This window comes from Nicotiana tabacum, chromosome 15 (genome assembly GCF_000715075.1).
Source record: "Nicotiana tabacum cultivar K326 chromosome 15, ASM71507v2, whole genome shotgun sequence".
Lineage (NCBI taxonomy): Eukaryota > Viridiplantae > Streptophyta > Magnoliopsida > Solanales > Solanaceae > Nicotiana > Nicotiana tabacum.
The window spans coordinates 135,262,760-135,278,189 of NC_134094.1; positions in this window are offsets into that span (position 1 = coordinate 135,262,760).

Sequence of the window (15,430 nt, forward strand, 5' to 3'; positions counted from 1 at the left end):
AGTAAAGGTAGGTGGGAATTAAAAAAAAAGTAAAAGAAAGTGAAAAGTTTAAAAAGAAAAGTAAAAAAAAAGTAAGAGAAAGTGAAAAATTTTAAAAAATAAAATTAAAGGAATGTGGGAAATAAAAAAAAAGAAAATTAAAAGAAAGTGGGAAATAAAAAAGAAAAGTAAAAGAAAGTGGAAAATTTAAAAAAGAAAAGTAAAAAAGTGAAAATTTAAAAACAAAAAAAAGTAAAAGAAAGTGGATATTTAAATAAATAAAAGTAAAGAAAGTGAGAAATTAAAAAATAAAAGTAAAGGAAGGTGGGGAATTTATTTATTTTAAAAAGAAGAAAAATGGGAAGTGAAAATATTTTTAATTAAAAAATAATAAAATAATTTAAAAAAATCTGAAAAATTCCGAATTGTTTTCTATAAATAGAAGAAATGAAAAATGAGAGAAGGGAGAAAAAAAAGAGGAGAGAAGAGGGAATTGAGAGAAATTATTTTTTTCTTCCTCTACGCTAAGGGAATTTCTACTTGTGTCATTCTTTCTTCGTCTTTCTTTCGAAAAATCCAGCAAGTCATCACCCAAAATCCAACAAAAATACTTCATAACATCCCCTTTTACACACCAAATAGTAGAGTCAATAGTCGATGTCGAGGATTCCGTTGGAGCTCCGTTCACTAGGTTTGATGTTCTTCTTCGCTTATGCTTGTTCGACGATCGTCTGAGTTATTGTACCTATTCTTGGAGACTCATTTAATCAGAAATTTTGCATTAAAGGTTTATTCTTCCCTCTGTTCTTTTTATCTTATTTCATGTGATTTTATTTATTTGCCTTTAAACTTTATAAATAATAATGTAAGTTAGTCCTTAAATGCTATATGCTTAATCATATTTCTGCAAATATGATATTCAAACTTGCTTTAAAGTTGGAAAAATTTGGACCCTAATAAGTTTGGGCTTCAATTGTTGGGTTATAGGATATTGGTATATGATGGTTTATTAATTCAAATATCTAAAAATCATACAATTCTTTCACAAGTAATTCCATAATTCATGGCCTTCACAATAATCTCAAACTTAGGAAAGAAACAAATTATGAATGCGCTAGAATGCTTTAGGCGCACTCTTAATTAATTGAATCATTGTGATTATGTATACGTTCGCATGGCATAATTACGATTCCTAAAACTAAAACCAAGGTATGCGTTCGCGCAACTTTGGGCGAAACAACCTTAAAAATAATAAAGTATTATTAGTTCTATACACGTACACATGACATAATTCTTGACACACCAAACAAAATGAATACACGTACACGTGATTCGTTTTAAGATAATTCCATAATTATAAATAATCAAGCAATTAAAAGCGATTTTAAGGCAAAAATGCATAAATTTTCCTAGAACACAAAATATTCAGAATTAGTTAAGCCATGTATAATTATTAAAGCGACTGTGCTAGAACCACGGAACTCGGGAGTGCCTCACATCTTCTCTCGGGTCAACAAAATTCCTTATCCGGTCTTCTGTGTTTCGCAGACTTAAACAGAGTCAATTTTCTTGAATTAGAATTTTAAAATAAATGGTGACTTGGGACACAGTAAATATTTTTTCCAAGTGGCGACTCTTTAAAATAAAATAAATTAATCTCTTTTCAAATAATGTCACTTAAATTAAAAAAACTCTTTTGGCCCTTTCCCCGTAAAAAGGAGGTGGGACAAGAATAACTACTATAAGGTACCCTCAATGCCTAAACCAGAACACCACGTACCATTTGTACCAAAGAATGAATACTATAAAAGGCCATCAATTCCAAAGAATAACTACAAGGTGCCTTATGTTCCAAATGATAACTATTATAAGGTACCCTCAGTGCCTAAAACGGAATATCAGGTGCCATATGTACCAAAGAATGACTACTATAAAAAGCCATTAGTTCCAAAGAATGATTATTACAAAGAGCTATCCGTTCCAAAAACTACTATTACAAGATACCCTCAATACCTTAACAAGAATACAAGGTGCCATCTTTATCAAAGAATGACTACTACAAAAAACCTTCAGCTTCTCCTCCACCGCCATACTACTCACCCCCTCCTCCTTCACCATCATCACTACCTCCTTACTCTTATCAATCATCTTCAACTCCTTGTCCATCATCATCTCCTCGGTATTATTAAATTCTCATCTTTCATGTTCAACATCTTTCGAGAAGGCTATTTTCCAACATAACAAAATCTTAAGGGTTTACTCTTTAGTTGAAGGCATGAAATAAAAATTTGTATTTCTTCATTATTTGTATTTTATTTATATTATTATGGGGCTGGTTGCAGCTCATGTTTTGTCATTTTATTGTATTTCTCATAATCGAATTCTGAGAATATATGTTTAAATTAATGCAAATTCTTTTTTTTGGGGGTGGGGTGGGGGGGGGAGCTCTTTTGTGAAAAGGAAGCATTTCAATTATTTTTATTTTCCTCTATTTTTCATTCACACCACACAAACTAAAACCCAATAATGGTGATGTTGTACGATTGTACCTAGGGGCAGATTCAACGTTCCTTATCGGATTCATTCAAACCTAGTAATTTCGACGAGGGATGCCAATTTTTATGTGAAATCTTACAAAAATTTCAACATATGTTAATTAAAATGAGTTTAATGCTAAAAATTTTAAAAGTCTAATTCAAGACGATAAAACTTCTATGTCTTAAATGAGATTGTGAATTTTTTATAGGTCAATATCTTATGATAATCCATAAGAAATTATCAATTAAGTTACTATATATTAGTTAAAAATTGTCTCACTACATTTTTTACTCGCCTCTCCACAAAAACCAGCTCAGTCAAGCAGACAAAGTTCTAGTATTATTTGCATTTCAACTAAAGTACCAGTATTGTTTTCTTTTTATTACGCACTGGTCCGATTAATCTAAATGCACATTGCTTAAGTCCCAGGAGAAAAAAGAGAAGTATTTCCTATTAGGTATTTTTTCATTTCCAAGTCTCAAATCGGAGGCCTGTGCTTAAAGTTAAAGGTAGAGGATCTCATCCGGCCATCCCACCAAATCGCTTAATGGTGTATATCATTCTTATTTCTTCAAGATGAAAAATATGGCCCCATGATGTGATGAATTATAAGTCGTGCTTAAGGATCTGCAGCATCATGTACATATAATATAATGGACCCAACCTGCCAACTTTAACTGATTCTTACGTGATCAAATAATGGACATATCTCAGGCAGATACATACATATTTGATAAAGCAAAGGGCAGGTGCACAAGATATTTTACGTTCATCCAGGGTTTAGGAAAATGTCGTATTCCAAGAGGTGTGATGTAGTCAGCCTATATATCTTAATGCAAGTAGTAGTGGCTGCTTCCACGGCTCGAATCTATGACCTGTAGGTTACACGGAGATACAATATTTGTGTTTACCCTCAAAATTAGATAACAATTAAATTAGTACGTAGTTTTAAGGATACATGATATAGTTTGATACAAAATGATAAATCAAATTGAAATTCAAATAAACAATGGGAAAGTAAATGCAAACCACACAGGTTGAACAATCTTAGCCTTAGAAGGTTAGCCGCCGTCGAGCCAAAAGTGCTTTTATCGATATCAGAACAGAATGACAAGAGAATAATAAGAACTAAAAATAATAATATATTGCTTTAGGGTGCGAGTTACAGTATGTTCAATGAACTATCAGAACCCATTTATATAGTAGAGGAGTCCTACTTTAGGTACAATTCTATAAAAGGTAAAAAAATCTCTTGATTTGCTAATTGTCGGTTCCTTATTGATCTGTGCCGAGATTCCTGCCGCAATATCTGACCAGTCACGGATATTTTGGTCTTTTCTTAGTTATCTCAACAATGTCTCTCCGAGCTCGTTCGAGGCTAAGGTCGATACCGGACTCACCGTTAGTCGAAGGCAGGCGTTCCAACCTCGGGTCCTAGCTCGGTGGGACTCGAGGTCGATCTTCATTCCTTGGTTGACACGTTCCAAACCTAATCTACCAAGTCGTAGGCGAGTTCGATTTTTACCGTATACAGATAGTCCCCTCATTTTTTGGAGAGTAGATGTTGAGAAACGACATGAACTTCCAATCCTGACTTCAATATTTTGCGATAGAAATGACAAAATAGTCGAAACGTCTCGTAAGTCAAGTCTTAATGGAATTAAATACTTGTCAGTTGTCTGTCGGCCATTCCCGGATATGAACAGTCATTGTGAAGCTATAAATACTCCCTCATTAGTTAATTCAAACTTTACTTTCAAACCTTCTGACCTCGTACATTTAGAAATTTTAACACTTCCAAGCATTAAATTTCTGGCTATTCTGAAATCCTTTTTATAAGAAATTCAGCTCTGTTTTTATCTCAAACCATCAAGCTTAATCTTTTAACTCCCTATATCTTCTTCATTTATCAAAGAAATGGTAAAGACTTCAAAATTTGTTCCCCAAAAAGAAACTCCCTCTGCCTCACCACCGGATGTTGAGAAAAATGTTTCGTCTGCTGCTACCGAGGAACCGGCACCGGAACCTCCTCTGAAAATGTTTATCCACGGGGGTGCCCGAACGGTGCTGATTTCAAGATCGATAAGCCCTCCTCGATACCGGGTCGGTGTGAGCTGGTCTCGAAATATATTTGCTCGATCACCGAGGACGCCCTCTCCGAGGTCAAGAAAGACTGCAACTGGGCTAATAAGTATGTAGTGGTCCCAAAGCCCGAGGAAGCCATCACTACCCACGTCCAAGGATTTTTGAGTGTTAACATTTATCCCTTCACGCTAGTTACCTTGGACCCGATCATTATTGCTTTCTATAAGAAGTATGAGGTGACCCTTGGTCAAATTCATCCTTCTTTTCAGAGGATAGTAATTCTCCTCCATTATTTCGTAAGCAAGATCGAGGGGTATCCCTTCACCCTCGACCATCTCATGCACTTATATAGTCCCCGGCTTTATTGAGGGGGACTAATCAAGCTTTTCCATCGGGCCAGTAAGGCCCCATTCTCGAGTATCGACGAAGATCGGGATCGAGGTTGGTTAGGCTGCTCTGTCCGAGTGAAGACCTCGGATTTGATCCTAATCGAGCATATGTTATTTCTTGAGAAATGGAACATGACACGTAAGTATAATCTTGCTTTCAAGATTTTGTTCATCGTTCTTCATTTTTCTCCCTTCTCATCGATGTTTTGTGGTAGTGCAGCTATTTTTCGGATGCCGGATACAGTTCCTCGACATAAGAAATGGGTCGAGGGCATTGCAACACAAAGGTCCTATTCCGAGAATTTGTGGCGCGAGCTTTCGAAGGGCCGATGTGAGGCCCGTTCCCATGGTGAGATTTTTCTTAAGTGGCATTTGATTTCCCTTCTGTGCTATTGAGTTCATACTTTTATTTTGGCAGGTTTATCAAAAGATGTCACAATGAGGCCTCCATCCGGTGATGACGATATCCTTACCGAACCATCTGCTCAGATAAGAACAAGCCAAGGAAAAGATTGGAATGTAAACCCAAGGAAAGCACCAGTGCTCGAGTACTGTCTCCGGAGTCACTCTATCGATTGAGGGATGAGTCCGAGGGGCAGGAGAAGCCTTCGATCTGGTGTCCAGCGTGCTGCCGCAGCTCGAAGGGCAAGGGGCCTCCAAAAAATAGGGAGGCGAGGCCAATCTTTATCAAGTCAGGGAGGCCGAGGAAGAGGCAGGAACTGAAGCTTCCCGGGATACGGGCAAAGCCCCGCAGGAAGCACTTGGCCCAATAGAGATTGCCGAGTCACGCTCATTCATAGAGTCGATGTTCAACGAGGCCCAAGGTGAAAAAAAACACCCCATCGAGGGGGCACATAGAGCGAACGACCCCTTCCATGATTTTTTCGACGGCGTGGATTCGGCATCCACGGAGGACGCTACCGGATTTGGCGATTTAGAGATACCGAGGAAGAACTCACCCTATGAAGCAAGCGGGCCCTCCTCAAGCCCAAAATTGGTCGATCGAATCCCTTCCCCAAGTGCTAATCCCGATAGGAAGCGATCCATTATTTTATCCATTCCAGAGGATGCCCGAATCCTCTCCGCCCCCGTAGGGTTGGCCAGTTATCTTCGGTGTCTGGGGACCGAGGATGATCAAGCCAAGATGACCGAGGTGGATGCACCCTACCTTTTCAACGAAGCACAACAGGCACTGAACCGGGTAACTTCATGCTTTCCTAAGTGATTTTTTGATTTACACTTAGATTATTTCGTAGATAATTTAGTGTTTCTCTTCATGCTCGTAGGCCTCAGTGCTTCATCAAGATACCTTTTTAAGGTAGCGGGACGAGCTGAAACAACTCGAAGCTGAAATTCGAGAGCTCACTGAGAAGAGAGACGTCTTTAAACTTCTTAGCGAGCAGTTCGAAGGGGAGGTTAAGAACCTCCGTGCCGAGCTGAAGTTGCTCGGATGGAACATGCTGATTTGGTTGAGAAGGTAAAAGTTTTTTAGGTTAGTGACGATGAATTTGATTTGGTGACTAATGGTCAAAATCCGTAGGTCCAGCAAAAACACGATTGGATTGACTAGCTCCGAGTTGAAATGGATATAGTCAAAGCTGAGACCGATGAATGGAGAGGCAGAATGGATCGTCTGGCCTTAGAAAAAGAGGCTGCTCGGGCACAACTAACTTCGGCTGAAATACAGCTTAGACCAGCAAAGGATATGGTCGAGGTTCAGACCAAAAAGTTTGAGGAACTCCAATCCTGGTTAGGTTCGGTTGTTTCAGATTGAGAAAGTCTGGCCAAAGAGCTTAAAATGGCCAGTTCAGAGGTCGTTGTGGACAATGAAGAAGCTGATAAAATAGTGGCCCAGTACAAGGCCGATGCCGAGGCGGCTCGGGACCTTGTAAAAAATATAGTTGAGCATATGAAGTGGCAATCCCGAAGGGAGGCCCTCGAGGAAGTTCACGCTCGAGGTTTTGATTTATCGGCTGAGATCGAGAATGCCAAGGTGCTCGAAGATGAGACCAGGAAGCTGGCCTATCCCGAGGAGGAAGATTCTGAGGACTCAAGCAGGTCCGAGGGTGGAGAAGACCCCAGGAATCTCGGTGACAAGGCGGGCTCCGGCCAAGATCAGGCAGCTTAAGTGCCTCTATCTGATTTTGTTTCTTTTGTTTTTGTATTTAGAACTTTGTGCTAAGGTCGTTCGGCCTTTGTAAAAATTTGCATCGAGGTTGTTTGGACCTTGTAAAAAGAATTTTTGATATGTATATAAGGCTTTTTCCCTTCAACAACTTTTGAATTTTGCCTTTGCTTTATTACTTATATTTGCAAAGATTGAAATGCCTTAGCATGAAATAATTAGGTTACATTCGGAGGTTCGAACAAACCTTGCCTTCAACATTATTTTGCTTTGTGCCCACTTGCTCCGATAATCCGAGCCGTCCGAGTTTGTTTTTGGACGGCAGCCTCAGATTGGCAGTGATCGTTTGAACCCGGATAAAGGCAGCCCTTGGGCTCGATACCTTTAGGGGATTGAATGTAAGAAATTCCTTAAAAGAAAAAAGAGAAATTCTTAAAGGACAAGATATTTATCCACAAGGTAGAAACTTTTATTCTTGTGCGTGATAGTTACACATGTGTACAAGGTTTGTGCCAGGGCTCGAGTAGTCTATGCGGGCGCGGTTCATGTGAACATTTGACCCTTACAATAAATCCTATCGATCGATCCGAGACCATTGAATCATAAAGTTTTCTTCCTTGGTAAAGTTATTATCTAAGGGTAATGCCCCAGTGTTCGGGGATGATCGAAAAGAGGCCACGAATGCTGTTGTGATCTTTGTCACTGCTCTGTATCCGACCTTCAATTCTAAGTTAGCACTATTTACTTATTTTCTCGTTAAAAACCTTGCCGGAAAACCCATGTGGGACAAAACCGGTGCAAGGGAAAAATGGTGCAACGCGTGCTTTCAGACCTAAAAATTGTATCATTCTTCAATCATTGCCTGCAAGTGTTAGTTCAGAATAGATATATAAAAGGAAATGAATGAGGATGTACCTTAGAAATAGTATCACTTCAAGTGAGCTATGTTCCAGTTGCTCGGTAGTTGCTCACCTTTCATCGTTCCAAGTTTGTACGATCCTTTACCGGTGATCTCAATAATCTGATAAGGACCTTCCCAGTTTGGACCCAACTCCCCTTCATTTGGATTTCGGGTGTTTAGTGTAACCTTCCTTAGTACCAAGTCCCCGATATTGAAATGTCGAAGGTTGCTTTCGATCCGTTGCTTTTGGGTGGCCAACCGGATAAGGGCTGCTTCGCGCCTTTCATCCAGTAGATTTAGGCTCGTGTTCATAGCCTCGTCGTTTGATTCCTTGGTTGCATATCGAAACCTAATACTTGGTTCTCCGACTTCGACCAGTATTAGAGCTTCTGCGCCATAGACCAGTGAGAATGAGGTGGCCCCGGTACTGGACTTCGAGGTCGTTCGGTATGCCCATAAGACTTCGGGCAGGATTTCCTTCCATTTTCCTTTGGCATCAGTTAACCTCTTTCTGAGGTTTTGGAATATGCTTTTGTTCGTCGATTCTTCTTGTCCGTTCCCACTAGGGTGGTAGGGTGTTGATAGGATCCTTTTGATCTTATGATCCTCGAGAAATTTGTTTACCTTGTTGCCGATGAATTGTTTCCCGTTGTCGCATACGATCTCGGCTGACATTCCGAATCGGCATATGATATGATCCCAAATGATGTTAATGACTTCATTTTCCCTGACCTTTTCGTATGCCTGGGCTTCCACCCACTTAGAAAAATAGTCAGTCACAAATAATATAAATTGAGCCTTACCGGAGCCCATGGAAGGGGGCCAACAATATCCATTCCCCACTTTATGAACGTCCATGGTCACAAAACCGAATGTAGCAGCTCCCAGGGCTGATGAATCATCAGAGCGTGTCTTTGACATTCATCACATTTTTGTACGAACTCCTTCGCATCTTTTTCCATATCGATCCAGTAATAACCGGCTCTGATAATTTTTCGAACCAACGATTCAGCGCCCGAATGATTTCCGCAGGTACCTTCGTGGATTTCCCTCAAAATGTACTCAGTATCTCCTGGGCCTAGACATATTGCGAGTGGGCCATCGAATGCTCTTCTGAACAAGGTTCCATCTTCGGACAGGCTAAATCGAGTTGCCTTTGTACGTAGGGCCCTCGGTTCTTTTGGATCCGAAGGCAGTTTCCCAGTCCTAAGATATTATACATATTTATTTCTCTAGTCCCAAGTTAGGCTCGTCGAGTTGATCTCGGCATGGCTTTCTTCCACCACCGATCTCATAACCTATACGACTGCCCCTAAATTGAACTCGTCGTCTTCGACCGATGACCCTAAGTTAGCGAGGGCATCGACCTTACTATTTTGATCGCAAGGTACGTGTTGTAAAGTCCATTCTTTGAACCGATGTAATGTTACGTGCAACTTGTCCAAGTATCTTTGCATTCGTTCTTCTATGGCCTTGAATGCTCCATTAACTTGGTTTACCACAAAGAGGGAGTCGTACTTGGCTTCGATCACTTATGTCCCTAAGCTTTTGGCTAGTTGAAGGTCTGCAATCATGGCCTCATATTCGGCTTCATTGTTAGTCAATTTCACAGTCTTAATAGATTGTCTAACTACGTTGCCTGTTGGTGTCTTCAATACGATGCCAAGTTCGGACCCTTTTGCGTTTGAGGCGCCATCCGTAAAGAGGGTCCAGATTCCCGAAGAGGTCCCTGAGTTAATTAATAACTCTCTTTCGACCTCGGGTATTAGGTCCGACGTAAAGTCGACCACAAAGTCTGCCAATATTTGAGACTTAATGGCGGTCTGGGGTCGGTATTCAATATTGTACCCACTTATTTCCACGGCCCATTTTTCCAACCAACCCGAGAGCTCGGGCTTATACATAACGTCCCTCAACGGGTAAGTAGTTACGACACATATGGGGTGACACTGGAAGTACGATTTTAGCTTCCTAGAGGCGCTTAGCAAAGCGAGCGCCAGTTTTTCTAGGTGAGGGTACCTAGTTTCGGCCTCACATAGGGTCCTGCTAATATAGTAAATTGGAAATTACGTACCTTGCTCTTCCCGGACCCGGACTACACTTACCACTATCTCTGAAACTGCCAAGTACAAGTATAGTTGCTCGTCTGCCTTCGGTGTGTGAAGCAGCGGTGGGCTCGATAAGTACTGTTTGAGTTCCACCAAAACTCGTTGACATTCCGGGGTCCATGAGAAGTTATTCTTCTCCTTCAATAGTGCGAAGAATCGGTGGTTCTTATCGGACGACCTCGAAATGAATCGTCCCAAGGTGGCTATGTATCTGGTTAGTCTTTGCATGGCCTTCACGTTGTCCACGACCGTGATATCTTCGATGTCTTTGATGCTTTCGGGGTTGATCTCGATTCCTCGGTTGGATATCATGAATCTGAGGAATTTACACGACCCAATTCCAAACGCACATTTTTTCGGGTTCAGCTTCATATTGTATTGCTTCAATATGCTGAATGTTTCCTGCAAATATTTTAAATGGTCCTCTCCTCGCAGGGACTTAACCAATATGTCGTCAATGTAAACTTTCATTGATTTTCCTATTTGTTCCTCGAACATCCGGTTTACTAGGCGTTGATAAGTGGCACCAAAATTTTTTAATCCGAATGGCATCACGTTATAGCAGTACGTGCCGTACTTTGTGATAAAGGAGGTTTTTTCCTGATCATCCGGGCCCATCCGTATTTGGTTGTACCCGGAATAGGCGTTGAGAAAATTGAGGATCTCGTGGCCGGCCGTGGCATCGATCATGCGATCGATGTTGGGTAGAGGAAAAGAGTCCTTGGGACATGCCTTGATCAAATCATTATAGTCTACACACATTCTTAATTTGTTCCCTTTTTTAGGGACTACCACTATATTTTCTAACCAATTCGGGTATTTAACTTCTCGAATCAACCCTATTTTAAGAGTTTAGATACCTCGTCCTTGATGAAAGCATATTTGACTTCGGACTGGGGCCTCCTCTTCTGTTTGACCGGATGGAATTTCGGGTCCAGGCTTAGCTTGTGAGTGGTTATCTCCGGTGGGATCCCTTTCATATCAAGATGGGACCAAGCGAAATAATCTTCATTAGTTATAAGAAATTGAATGAGTTTTTTCCTGAGCTCGGAGCTTAACCCTGTGCCTAGGTATACCCTTCGATCAGGCAAGTGTACTCTCAATATGACTTGTTCCAGCTCCTCGACCGTCGATTTAGTGGCGTCGGAATCATCGGGGGCTATAAAAGATCTGGGACCCCGAAATCATCATCCTCGTCTTCCCCTCGTTTGTCCGAATCTGTCGAGGTTGGCGTCAGTGATTGCAATTTGGCCCCGTTTTTGACCATCTGGTTCGGATCCTTCGATGTTGAGATTGTAGATGCCCGTATCACCTCCTCGGCCGCAAATATTTCTTTGGTAGTCAGTTGTTCACCATATGTTGTTTTGACTCCGCTAGGTGTTGGGAATTTCAGTGCCTGGTGTAGTGTCGAGGGCACTACCCTCATGTTGTGGATCCATGGCCTTCCGAATAAAGTGTTGTACCTCATGTCTCCTTCGATCACATAAAATTTAGTTTCCTAGATGGTCCAGGTGGTGTTTATTGGTAACGTTATCTTGCCCTTAGTGGTTTTACAGGTCATGTTGAAGCCGTTTAAACTCGGACTGCAGGCACGATTTGGTCTTATAGACCGAGTTGCTCTACGACCCTCTATCGGATGATATTGGCGGAGCTACCTAGGTCAATAAACACACGTTTAACTCAGGATTTATTTATAAGTACAGATATTACCAATGCATCATTATGGGGCTGCACGATTCCTTCCGTGTCCTCATCGTTGAAAGACAAGGTTCCTTCTAGTATGTAATATCGAGTCCGTTTCTCCCTTGTGATAGATATTTTGGTGCGTTTCAACATCGGCCCATGAGGAATATCGACCCCACCGATAATCATGTTAATGACGTATTGAGGTTCATCTTGCTCGTCCTGCTTGTTTAAATCCCTATTCGTGAAATGATTTTTTTCTCGGTCGCTCAGGAATTCTCAAAGATGCTCGTTGTCGAATAATTGGGCTACTTCCTCTCTCAATTGTCGGCAATTCTCCGTTCTGTGGCCGTGAGTGCCGTGATATTTACACATCTGGTTAGGATCCCTCTAGGACGGATCGGATTATAACTGTCGAGGCCATTTGGTGTCCTTGATACGTCCGATAGCTGATACAATGGAGGCATCATCGATATTAAAGTTGTATTTCGATAACCTTGGTGCTTCTTTAGGCCCGATGGGCCTATCGAAGCTGTTTTACCTCATGAGTCCCCAGTTTCTATGACCTTTGTCTCTTCTCCTTTCGTTTCTCATAGAGTTCGCCCGGACCTGCTACTTCTTTGGTCTTCATTATACGGCTGATACCGATCCCTGTTTGGTCTCGGTTCATGATCGATGTCTCTCTTGACTCTGTCAATTTTTCTAACAGGATAAACATGCCCCGAAAGACCCCCCGAGTTGTTCATCTTCCACTCTCAACTTTGATTGATACCGGTTATGCACGTCGGCCCAAGTAACAGTCGAATATTCTACCAGGTTTTGTTTCAACTGCTATGAAGCCACCGAGCTTTGGATATTGAGTCCTTGAGTGAAAGCTTGAACAATCCAATCATTAGCAACTGACGGTAGGTCCATCCGTTCCATCTGAAATCGGGATAAAAATTCTCTGAGCATCTCGTTATCTTTCTATTTTACTTTGAAAAGGTCCGACTTCCTAGTCTCGACCTTGATGGCACTAGCGTGTGCTTTCACAAAAGAATCTGTAAGCATAGCAAATTAGTCAATAGAATTAAGAGGTAATTTGTAATACCATATCATAGCTCCCTTTGACAGGGTCTCTCCAAATATTTTCAGTAGAACAGACTCATTCTCATCGTTCTCTAAGTTGTTCCCTTTTATGGAACTTGTATAAGAGGTTACATGCTCATTTGGGTCGGTCGTTCCGTTATACTTAGGTATCTCAGGAATACGGAATTTCTTAGGGATCGACTTCGGAGCCGCGCTCAGAGGATAAGGTTTTTACACGAACTTCTTGGAATCCAGGCCTTTCAATATCGGTGGTGCTCCTGGGATCTAGTCTACCCTGGAATTGTAGGTTTCCACCTTTTTATCATTAGCTTCGATTTTCTTCTCCCCTGATTCTATCCGTTTTGTCAATTCTTCGAGTATCTTTATGATCTCGGGTTTAGACACGATTCATGTTCATTCGACCTCTCTGCGACCGGTTCATCCCTGCGAGTGACTTCTCAGGGTGGATCAGGTTCAACTCTACTCGGTGTACGGCTTTGGTTTTATAACTGAGCTATCGCCGCCTGTTGAGCCTGCAGCATTTCGAAGATCACCCATAAACTGATCTCGTCCCCTCCAATGTTTTATGTATTTTGAGTTGCCAATCGGGCTCCACCACGGACGTTATTCTCAGGGTCAGTTGGCAAGTTTGCGTCGATAGCCACACGTGAATTAGCGTCAATTGGGTTTGTGACCGGAATTTCAATGGGATCGGCGGGCGGTACCTCGTTACCGAGTGCTACGTTCTTATTTTCACCGTGGTTTCTGGACTCATTGTCAACATGTAGGGGTGCTGATTGAGAGTTTGACATTTTGTGTTTTAACCTAAAATCAGAGACACTTCAAAGAGCAAGCGTAAAGTAGTGTGTGTTATGGAGATTTATATCAAATAACCACAATTATCCTTAGCCCCACCGTGGATGCCAAACTATTTTTCCTCAAAATCGGATAACAATTAAATTTGTATATGGTTTTAAGGATACGTGATCTAGCTTGATATAAAATAATAAATCAGATTGAAATTGAAATAAACAATGGGAAAGTAAATGCAAACAACACAAGTTGAATACTCTTAGCCTTAGAAGGTTAGCCTCCCTCGAGCCAAAAGTGCTTTTATCGATATCTGAATAGAATGATAAGATAATAATAAGAACTAAAAATAACAATATATTTCTTTGGGATGCGAGTTACAGTGTGTTCAATGAACTATTAGACCTCATTTATATAGTAGAGGAGTCCTACTTTAGATACAATTCGATAAAAGTCTCTTGATTTACTGATTGCCAGTTCCTTATTGATACGTGCCGAGATTCCCGACGCAATATCTAACCGGTCACTGATATTTTGCTCTTCTGTTAGTTATCTCAACAATGTGTCTCTGAGCTCATTCGAGGCTAAGGTCGACACCGGACTCACCGCTAGTCGAAGGCAAGCGTTCCGACCTCGGGTCCTAGCTCGGTGGGACTCGAGGTCGATCTTCATTCCTTGGTTTCCACATTCCAAACCTAATCTACCAAGTCGTAGGAGAGTTCGATTTCGAATTTCCCTGCCCGTGTCTACTTCTTGAAAACCTAAACGGGCAAGGTAAGTGTATCAAGAGAAAATGAGCAAAGCAAGGGGAGAGCTTATGCCCGGCTAATTGAATGGAGTTCCCGGCTTTAAAGAATCAAGTTCAAGTACCGAGGAGATTGATTTGAAGATCTTTGGTGAGGTATGCTAAGCAAGATAGCTCATTTCTTGGATAAGGGCTCTATATAGCCTTAGAATACCGTCTTCTGGTCCTCATGTGGATGATTCCCCATATGAGAAGTGAAAGGTTGGTTTATCAGTTTGAAGATCACTGCTGTGGGATCTAGCTGCTCCAGCTGCATTAACAATAGTCCTAATTGCAACTTAGATTGCACGATCAAGATCAAAGTGTCCGTCCGTTCGGTAAGTCAGCCAGTCGTCATCTTATCTTGCACGAGCATCGTCGTCCCTATCACTTCCTCATCCTCAACCTCTAGAGGAGTGGACGAGACTTCTTTGTCCTTCTTGTTTTGACTTTTGCTCTGACTTCTTCTCATCTAAGCATTTGCTTCGGCCTACAAAAGCTCGGACGAGCGGGTAATATCATAAACTCAAAGAAGACCAGGGTCAACCGACGTAGAAGAAAACACAAATAGAGATAGGTCAACTGATTAATAGGTATACTTGTCAAGCGACACAGACACGGGTACATAAGGAATCACATCATCACCTCTTTCTTGCTCTTTGGATTTATTAGCGTCAGCTGAGGCCTCTCTTTGATCATTTCTGTGTTTCGGTGCTTGCCCTTTCTTTTAAGAATAAAGATCTTCATCGATCTCCACTACGGTTGTCACTCCTACAGGATCGGGATATTATTTTTACATATTATGAGAAGGTCGTTGAAGTAGGATCGCTAGTGGGATAGTCCAGCGGTACTCCTTGCCTCTGTTAACACAATTAACCAACGGGGACCGACAGACAGTTTGCTTAGTAAAGTCTTTTATCTTCCATTCAGGGGTCATGAATGATTAATAGAAACAAAGGG